The sequence below is a fragment of the Monopterus albus genome, unplaced genomic scaffold, assembly GCF_001952655.1.
Source record: "Monopterus albus unplaced genomic scaffold, M_albus_1.0 scaffold119.1, whole genome shotgun sequence".
Classification (NCBI taxonomy): domain Eukaryota; kingdom Metazoa; phylum Chordata; class Actinopteri; order Synbranchiformes; family Synbranchidae; genus Monopterus; species Monopterus albus.
Window position 1 is genome coordinate 621,788 of NW_018127999.1, and position 10,945 is coordinate 632,732.

General features: G+C 41.4%; 1 long non-coding RNA gene across 3 annotated transcripts in view; it reads right to left on the reverse strand.

The window, feature by feature from the left end:
• Window positions 1–10,945, reverse strand: part of LOC109966797 (uncharacterized) — a 54,025-nt gene that overhangs the window by 31,548 nt on the left and 11,532 nt on the right. The window contains exon 3 of one of the 3 annotated variants that reach the window (XR_002275827.1): window positions 9,775–9,857. The exons of the other annotated variants lie outside the window; for them this stretch is intronic. This is a non-coding gene — a long non-coding RNA (uncharacterized LOC109966797). Of the gene's footprint in view, window positions 1–9,774; window positions 9,858–10,945 lie in introns of those variants that run through there. 3 annotated transcript variants of the gene reach the window in all.

The window sequence follows — 10,945 nt, forward strand, 5'->3', positions numbered from 1 at the left end:
CGGCTGAGGTGGCTCAGGTATCTCCTGGGCGCCTTCCTAGGGAGGTGTTCCGGGCATGTCCCACCGGGAGGAGACCACGTGGAAGACCCAGGACACGCTGGAGGATTTACAACCTGCTTCTTGTCAGGTCTGAATTACTGTATGTGTGAAGCTAAATCTGCCAGCTGCTCTGACAATATATAGAGATACAGAGCACAATGAGAGACGTAGGACGAGGTGACAAATCACCACTTAAGCTTCTGCTGCATGGATGTCTAAACACGTAACTGCTTGCTGACACACTGCCATAACAGTTATTTTATTTATTGAGCCCAATAGCACAAATCACTAGTTTGCCTCAAGAGGATCTGCATTCTGTATAGCATCTGACATCCTCTGTGTTTAGACCCAAAAACGTAAAAATACCTCCCACCTTTTTAAGAAATGGGCAAACCATCTCAGTCAAAAACAAAATCTTTTGGGCTCTTTAGTTGCCAAATGTTCCACTAACTAGTTGCTAACATTGTCCTTCTTGCCATTTGGACCGGGGCTGGCCACGTTTCCACTTCCAACCATTTTCACTGTGCATTGCACTGTGGCTCAACATTATATACACAAATCAAGCACATTTTGTAAAATGTATACTTTCTCCTTTTTTTGACAACACAGATATTGTTTGTGTTTTCTTGATGAGAGCAGTTGATAAAGCATGTTTATGAGAATCTGTCCTGTCTGTTCTGGTTTGATTCTTCTCTGTCTAGTGTATCAGTTCCACATCATTGCAAATGATTCATGAATAAAACCTATGCAAAAGAACATACATACATTATAAAGTTGGTCTTGCAGCTCTGTGATTACATTACTTGCAGTCATGTACTGTGCTCTGTTGTCATCTACCTGAGTGTAACACATTCCTTCCTTCCCTGCCAGTCTAATCCCTTTAGCTCTCTGAACTTACTACCTACTGAAACAGATTGTTTCTTGCCCTCAACACATACACAGCACGCAGCACTGGACTATCTGCCCATAGGTGTGTAAGATCAGAGAGTCATCCGTGGCAGGTACCCCACGCTGTTTGCCCCAGAAGATGGAATTACCCAGACAGCCATGGAGCGCTCCAAACGGGGGAAGAGGGAAGTTGTAATGCTTTTATAGCAACGCCACACTGCATTCATTGCCTCACCACAGCAAAGATTAACTTAATCTCATGTCACTATGGCAGTGGAAATGTCTCGTCCTGAAAGTTTATTCTGACAGGATTAAAAAATAAATAAAGGAAAAAGAAAAACATTTGACTTTTTTAAGCAGACTGTATCCAAGGATAAAGTGAATTTCCTCCCAAAATAAAAAGTAGGGGGCATGCTGGGAAAATCTGCAGGGTGTGTCTTTGTGTCCACCTGTGTCTGTCTCTCTTATTTAGGGAAGACAGACTCCTGTTGTCTGAATTTGCATTTAGATTCCTACAACCCAGAAGGCCAAATCCAAGTCATGGCTATTGCCTTCTTGAGGACAACATGTTTCCATAATCGCTGCTGGTTAACAATACAGCATTTGTTAACAGTTCTGTCTTCTGTGCTTGTCCATAATAGCGTTCCCCAAAGTTGTCCTCTTCTTTTTTGATAGTTTCTTTGATTTTAATTCCTCTCAGCACAAAAACTGCGTTTTCCTTCATTTTCTCATACTTTTGCCTCTATTTCTGTTTCAACTCATGAAAACCACGTCATACATTGCCCCTTCTCTGCCTCTACTTCCCTTCCTTTCCCCAAGACCTGTTGTAAAACTATTCTTTTTGTCTTTACTTTGCATCCATTTCCCTTTTTACATTCACTTTCTATTCAACAGCAGCTCCTCTACTTTCTCATTTTCTTCTCCATCAGTGATTTCACCTCCTTCACTACTTCCTCTCCCTCTTTTCCTTCACCTTGCTATACAGCTTTCCCACAAAAAGAGATGAAAATACTTCTCCCAAGTGTCCTCTACCACCTATGATTTCTGCTTGCCTTTCCCCAAACTCCAGGACACCGAAAGGCAGCCATTTATCATGGCTGCAGAGCTAAATGACGTGGTCTGAAAAGTATTGAGGCGGTCATAAATCTTAAACGCATGGGGGGTATGTTTCAGTCTGCGCAGAAAGGGTCAGGAAACATTCAGCACCGTGTTCATCACAACAGGACTGCAGATGGCATGCAGAGTTGGGCTCAAATCCAGAGCTAATTACAAATGGGACTTTTACTAAAGCATAAGCAGAAAACCTGATCATCTCCTCCTCAGCATTCATCATAAACAGAAATAATCTGCTGAAGGTTAGTCAAACATGGGGTAAAGAAAAAGTCAGATAGGAAAGGATTCTTAATAATGCAGATGTTTTATGGGGAAAGAATTCAAAATGTTTGTTAGGCCACAAGGGTGCCCATATTTTCTACCATTTACTTATGGTATCTTCAACGCACCAACCGGCTCTATAATAACACAAAATCACTGCTAACCAGGGCTGTAATGCAGGACAGAATCACCAAAACTAAGTTTTCAATTATTTGTCATAATAAAATTTTCAGAAAAACTTGTTTCACAGATTATATGAGAATTAACTCAGGGAAACGTGTTCGTGGATTACGCAGATACCTCAGCTCATGTAGGTAAGTTGTGTAAAGACAAAGCATCAGGGCGCTGCAGAGATCATCAGTTATCAGGTGGCCTGGTGTCATATATATATATATATTGATTTTGTCCACTGACTGTGACCTCTGACCTCTGCTGAGGGAATGTATTGGAAAGAGGTGAAGCTGAACTAATCAGTGACCACACACTGAAAACTCAACTGGAAAAGAAAAGGAAATGGCACTGAACAGTGATGAAGTCTGCATGCTGCTTAAGATTTCTGAAGCACATATTCCCCTGCACACCACACAAACCTTCTTAATTGGTCCTTCAGCCCTGTGTTATGTAGAACCTTTGTCTTTTAACTTTTTCACTGTTAATAAAGTAGCATCCTAATCCAGGACTTTGTAAACCCTTGCTTATAAATATCATACACAAATAAAAAAAGAGATCAGATGGTTGCAGGTTGGCACTGACAAAGAAACTTTCTTAGCAATAATGCAGCAATGACTTCATGTTAGCACCGCTCCTGCTGCACTTATTTGCAAACGATGCCACAAAATACTACTAGTAGTGCTGCTGCAGGTCATGAGGGATTTTCCAAGCACCCCACTTCCTTGCAGCTTTAACATGAAGGCTCTGATTTTTAGATCCTATTGTACCTACTGTCTTCACTGCTAATTTTGCTGTGAGACTTGCAACTAGTGTGTTCAATCACCATTCAGATTCACTTCAGGTAAATGCAATAAATATAGACGCTGGAACCTAAATGCCAAATTTCAACACTGCAAACAACTAAATGTCTAATTACACACCATTCATTCATACCAGGCATATAAATAGTCCTAAAACCTCATGTATAACCAACATTTCACAGTCACCTAATATGATTTTACCACATTCAGAGACTTATCACTATGCAAAGTGCCATCACCTCTACTACAGCACACGTTGCTTTTTGCATCTTAAACTGTGTTTGTGAAGATGGCATTTGCTGGATCTCTTTACTAATGTGTTTCTCTCACCACACCAACATGATGTAATTGACACAACACTATTAAACACTCTGAACATTGTTCTCCCCATATCAGCTCTGCCTGCTGTGTGTCCTCTTCATTATGTGTCTCTGTTAACTACTCCATCTTGAGCACTTAAGCAGAAGTGAGAGCTCTCACATTCCACTGAGAGAACAGAAACGAGAGTCAGCAGATGAATGCCAACCACTGGATTAAAAATGTTAATTGTGTTCGAGCTGGGAAGAGCATCTGGAGTGCTGATGATCATGGAATCATGTGGTATGATCAGATCCTGGTACCCCGTCAGTATCTCTTTCAAATAATGCGCACATTGTACAGCACGTTTCCATTCAGTCGATGAAGTGCCAACAACAGGTTCACATTCTAATCAAAGACCACTCTTTTATTCAGGATTTTAGTTTAATTTGTTACCTGTCTGTAGGTGCCAAGATTGTTTTGTGTGTTTGTCCTGTCCTTCTTTTCTACACTGCAGAATCTACACAGTATGGTTGCACATAATCATACTGTATCTGAAAGGCTGTGTCTGTTTGTGTTGGCATCTGTCATTCTCACTAATAACAACTGGCTCCTTTCTCAGCAAGCCTACACCTGCCAGCTTTGTTGGTGCACTTGCTAGCCAATCCGCTGCAGATACTGCTCAGTGTCACTCATTACTGAGAGCTGCCAGCAGGAAAGAGGCAAAGCTTCCCTAAGTGTTTGTGCTCACAAAATCAGGAACCAGGGCAAAACAAAACACTGACCCATTCATCCATTATCTACACTGCTTATTGCAGAACAGGGTCGCGGGGGGCTGAAGCCAATCCCAGCTGACACGGGGCGAGAGGCGGGGCACACCCCGGACAGTTCGCCAGTCTATCACAGCAAAAATTTGACCCCCCAATGAAAATCAAAACATATATTGTAAATACAAAAGTTGGTCAAAAAAGGACAAACATAAACAAACCGAAAAAACTGGAACAATTTTACTGTATATTGCAACAGTCTACATCAGAAAAGCATCGACAGCAGCACTGCTTACACAATATGCTAAATCAGACGGGCATCAGTCTAATATGTCTGAGTGGACTGACCCCCAACCCACCCCACAGTCTGTCAGCTGTGTTGGGGAAATGTCTGCACTTTTACAGAAATCCATGTCTGTATTAATGATGGATTCGAACCATGAAAACTGTCTGTAGCAATGATGAAGAACCTTGATTCTCTATTCTTGACCGTGCAGGGAAATCACTTCAGATTTGGCCATGAAGGTGGATCAACAACTTCTGATAAATCTGCAGGTGAACGCAGGCTGACAGGGAGACAGGGTTGGCTAGGCAAACCTTGGCATGGAATAATGAGTCTGAAGAACTGGACCAGGTGGACTCATTCAGTGGCGTTTGTTCCTCCTCAACTCGTGCTTCTAAGAACTTTGGCGGGCATTTTACAACAGCTGAACATTTTGCCAACTTTGCTTCTGTGTTGTAGAAATCTAGATGCATTTTTAGAATATTCCATGCATCCATTTCGATTAAATGCATAATATACAAAGACATGTAAGACCATTCTTGAAACTGCCTCCATTCATTTTTATATTGTCAAAGTGCCTTGAACTTAGGGAAAGTACATGCATGAATCCAAAACTGATCACCATGGGCAGAAATGTATACAATTTTGTATACAAATTATTAATTTTGGTACAGCCCTTTAAAGCACTAGCTCTCAAAGTTAAACCAGAGGGGTCACAAGATGATCAACACAAATGGTGAATTTTCTGAATGTGTTTACAATCTACAACCTTTTGTCATCAAGCCTTACTGTAGAATCAAGTGAAATGTTACAAATGGACAAAACTCACTCTGAACTGCTCATTAACATGTGGAATAGAAGCTCACAAGAAAATGGTTCTTTGGTTGAACTGATCACAGGTCATAAAGGAAACCACTGCTTTAAGGTACATAGTTAAAGCTGCAGAAACTGATTTTTTTACTGCCTGAACACATGCGACATAGGCAGAGCCAGCTGTGTGTGTGTCCACACATAATCTGACCAGAGTATTAATGTGTTTGATCCTATCTGAATTTAAAAACTACTACTACACACACTGTGCACACACTTACACACATACAGACTCACAATAAGCATCAGGCTGCTGTCATAACTGCATGTCAAGAGCTGAATAATGGATGGCAACAAAGAGAGACAATTACTAAACAGCTTGTCAATTCAATTAGCCTACTGTTTTAATGGCTTAATCACAGTCAATCCACCCACCGCCTCACTTAACTATTTTCACAGGATGGCAGGAGAGAGAAGAAGGGGGGGTGAAAAACACAAAGCAGTTCCCCAGAGGAGCTGTAGATGAAAGAGGAGGAGGACAGAGAAAGGAATGAAGAAGGAAATGAATGGGTCTGAGGTGAAAGAAAGATTTGGAGAAGAGGAATTAGTAAGAAAAAGAGAAAAGGAAGCAAGGCAGGAGGAAGAGAAGGAAACTAATTAACCCAAGTAGGAAAGAGGAGAAGAGGGAGTGTGAACAGTGGTAGGGCTTGTCTATGCAAAATGAATGGAAGCAGACAAGGTGGCAATAAAGAGAGACGGGAGAGCAGGCTCTGAAAGAAAGAATGGAGGAAAAAGATAGTAAGAAGGTCAAACAGTCAGTAACTGAAGGAAGGACTTAAAAAAAAGACAAGATTAGAGATTAGACAGAAAAGGGTGCATACAGAGAAGGGAGGCCAAAAATGAGACAATGGCAGAAACAAGAAAAGAACCTAAACATAGCACTGGTTGTATTAGGAGGAACAGAATGAAATAAGGAAGGTGGACAGAAAGACAAAGGTAAAGGTAGAAGAAAGGCAGAATGTGAGAGACAACAGAAGGAAAAGTGTCTGACATGGAGCAGCTGTTAGTCAGCATACAGTGAGAGGAGGCACAGAGGACGGCTGTCAACACCCGGCTAGTCCGATCTGCCTGGACGAGCCCCTAAAGGGACATAGCTCCCTCTGTCCTCGCTTCATCTATCCCAAACACATTGTGGGATTTAAAAGCACCTGCGGGTACCTGGAGACATTCAGATGCATCATGAACACATGTATACACACGTGTATTGTGTCGATGAGAGTAAACTACTTTTCTACGGGGCAGTTGTCCCAGGTTAATGTGATTATCGGGGCATTTTACTGGTGTAGTTTTAATGAATTATGCATTTACCCTAGTTGGAGACCTGTACTGGCAGGTTCATAAGACTCATGTTACCTGGTCAGTTGACATGAGAGCAACATGATTCAACTTTTTCAAAGGTGTGACAAAAAAGCTTTATCACCCACATCCTAGTTCGTAAAAGCAGAAAATATCACCTTTTTTCTTTAAAGATTTGTGTCTTATTTCTTTCACTTAATTTCCCTAAATTTTAGTAATAGATAGTTTTCATTAGAGGCTTCAAGTTTGCAATGTGTGCAGCGATTGTTGTTAAACTTCCTGATCCGGCCTGCAGAGGCAGTGCTGAGAATCACCTCTGACACTCAAACACCTGCAGGTCCCCTCTTGGCTAAAACTAAATTAACTTCACCAGAGTGTCCTAGACATAATTATAGTATGATTTAAGGCATGATCACCAGTAGACCCCCCTGTTAACTCACCAGTCCGCTACTGGATATGAACGCAAGCACACACACAAACACAGCATCCAGTTTTCTCTCTCGGTAGCCACAGCAGGCTTTGACTGTAACACAGAAACATGTTTTAAATACCACCTAGAGCTCACACACAAACAGGCTCTCATACCCATAGACACTTCATCTTCGTCACATACTGTCTGTGCTTCTATTTTCTCTCCAGCCTCCTTCCAGCCAATTCCCGCTCTCATTTTTCTCCACAGTTAATTCTTCATAGCTTCATGACAGTCAGTCCCAACCGGTCCTATCTCACTCACCACTCTTGGCTCTATTCCTCTCTGTCTCCTTCCACTCTTAACTTACCTACATCATCGACACTCTCCTTCAAAGTCACCAGTCAACCTAAGTTGCATGTCTTTGGACTGTGGGAGGAAGCCAGAGTACCTCACACAAGGAGAACACATACACAGAACGGCCCCGGGTCGGACTCGAACACATCAACTTCTTGCTGTGAGGTGACAGCATTAACCACTATACCACCACACTGCACGCTTGTGAAGAATACTTGGTGTTAATAGTTCTACAAGCATACAGATTCTTAAAATATCTTAGACATATATAGCAAGGTGCTCCAAATGTTATTGTGTTACGGGCTTGTTTACATTGCTGTTTCAGTGGAAGACTAGATGCCCTGATAACACAATGTCCTGAATATGATTTACAACAGTAGCTGCAACAACAACAACAACATCACCACCACTCTCTGTTAAAAGAAGCACTGCAGCCACTGATGAGGCACCTTTAGAAAGGCTCAGCTCTGCAGCAGTGAGACGGTGGACTTACTGACCAGCTCCCAGGTGTGAATGTGCAGACTCTGCCCCACTGAGTGACCTTAAATGCTACAAAAATAAAACCAGCACCACATATTTTTTCTTGGAGACTGTTAGTTTTGAAAATCAGCCCACAGGAGAGGTGATATGACAACTACATGGCTCAACTGTGTCCTGTGCAGACTGAAAAATAAATCAAAAAACAGGGAGGAAAAAGCACAACCTGCGACTTCTCAAAGAGCAATGCACTAATTTAAAGCAATAAAGTTCAACAATGTTTAGTAAAATTTCAAGTTCAAGTTCCAAGGTACATAGAACTCAAAGGCAGTGTAGGTGGTAATGAAGTTGCACCACCTTTTTAGTTTTTCTTTTTTAAGTTTTCCTGAGTGATGCTTCATCTTTAGCTTTCTCTGTCATTCATGTCTCCAGCTTGTTCCTGCTAACAGACAACTTTGGATTTTGTTACAAACGTTGTCTTTGCATGCTGCTTTGATCGGCGCAGAGTAGAAACAAAGCCACCTGAGTCCTTCGCATCAGTCACTTTGAGCTTTTACAGCCAGAATCTAACTTTGGGGACAACTGTGGTTCAGTGGGTAGAGCGGTCGTCCCCCAACCAGAGGGTTGGAGGTTCGAATCACGGTGCCTGCAGTCTACATGTCAAAGTGTCCTTAAGCAAGACACTGAACCCCCAAGTTGCCCCTGATGGTTAGAGCCATTGGTGTGAACTGGTGCCGCAGATGGCTGCCTCGGTTCTGTACCAGAAACAAATTCCTTGTGTGTGTAACATACTTGGCCAAATAAAGGTGATTATCCTTATAGTCACTAGATGTCACCAAACTATAACAGTTTGTTGTAATAACCTGCTTACACAAACAACTTACAAAGTCATATTTTACAGGAGAACAGTCTCATTTAATCATACCTGGGCAGTGCCATTCTATTACTCCAATTTCAAGTATTTGAAACTTGTCCTGCCCCAAAAAGGCAACTCATTTCACAAGCCATTCTTTTTGTTTGTTTGTCTTTCACACTGTGTTTGTAAGGATGCATTTGAGTCATGTGAAAACGGTTAAGAATGTGTTTTCTGGCTCAAATCTAAAAAAGAATTGAGATGCACCAGGTGTGTGTATTATTTATTCACACTACCACCAGTTAGATCTTAGTGTACATATTTCAGCGATGAGGTCCTATTTGCTATTTGCTCAGACTAGAGGAACAATACATTGTGCTATTTGAGATGCACAGAGCTAATTTTAGATTTTTTTTTTACTGATCACCAGAATCAGGTTACAACCACTAAAAGAGGTAAATCTGTATTCCCCCCTGGCGTTGAATTGTCATCACATTTACAGAAACAGCTAACAGTGTAAACAAAACCACACACTGTGAGTAAGCCCCAGTCCCTGAGGCTGGAACACATGGCGGCTCTAATAAGTGATTACATATTAATGACTTGATTTTAAGCAACTGTCTGAACGCATTTACATGCTGCCATTTAGCTGGCTGCCTCTAATATACCTGTCCTTATGAAGCTAATGCTTGGCTTCTTTCCTAGCTCTGACCTGCCTCAGGTGACTGCCTTCACACAGCTATGAAAATGTCCAGCCCTCCCTCTGTGTGTTTATTTTTCTTACTAGCATCTGTTGGATGGCAACCGCACATCATGCCCCCACAACAGCTGCCATGCTAACGTGGAAACCAGAAGTAGTCAAGGCGGCTCTAATAAGTGATTACATATTAATGATGTGACACCAACTTCTCTGGAGTGGATTTTCCCAGGTCTCCCAGCAGCCACAGCTGGCAAAATGATGGAGGTCACCTGGGAACTGGTCAAATACACAGAGAAATCTCAACAGCACATCACTGCACGAGGCCAAAGGCAGGACAGCATTTGTTCTTTTAACACAGGACTCTGTCTTAGACTTTCAGCAAAGCTATGACATGAGCAATGTAAGAAGCAAAAAGAGCCCACCTATCCCTCAGTGGTTTTGTTTCTTTCAGAAAAATAAAGATAATCTAAAATGGTTTTCACCTGAGGTTTATGTTTTTATGTATGAAAACATGAAACAGTGGGATGCACTACATACTGAACTAGGCACAGTGTGCGTGGGATGTTGGCAGATTGAGTGCCACTGCTGACCTATGTCGCAGATCTCCCCATCTGTCTCCCCCATTTCCTGTCCCCCTCTTAGGGACCTACTTTCAAGTACATATATGTAATAAAGTGAAAATGACCCCAAAAATTGTATTATTTAAAAACACACACACACACACACACACACACACAAAACTGTTCAATCTCCTGTTGCTAGAGAAGTGTTTACAGTACATTTAGATGCATTCAATTCAATAGGAAAGTGTGTCCTGTACATGATGAAAGAAGATTATTTAAAATAGCGTGTTGTAGCTTTGGCTCTTGCATTTTGCACTGACTGGGTATGGGGGGTTATTTTACACAAAATTCAAAAGAAAATGGAAAAAAAAACAGGCATTTTCCAAGTGGAAACGACAATTTACAACTAGGAAAATGCCGTTTTTCATTTTCATTTCCTTTTGAATTTTGGGTAAAATAATCCTCCATAACTTGGAGCCTGTCCCATAAACATGCTGAAACAGCTTAAAATAACCTCTGGGGTTTTTTTAACCACTGATTTTGTCTTTCTGTTACAGTACTTCAGTCTGCTTCCTTCTACAATACTTAAAATGTTCACATATTAGGACCTGCTCTTCAATGAGGATATTCACCAAAGTATTAGAATCACAGTAGAAGTAACAAAGTTAATGAATGAACTCTGTTCACGCTGTCTGATGTGAATTGAAGCTAGTTTATTTGGCTCAGAAGTCACAGTTTCCATTCAAAGTAAATGAACTGCTATCCCCAGTGAACTGCTAATTAAACTGAGAAACAAAACAC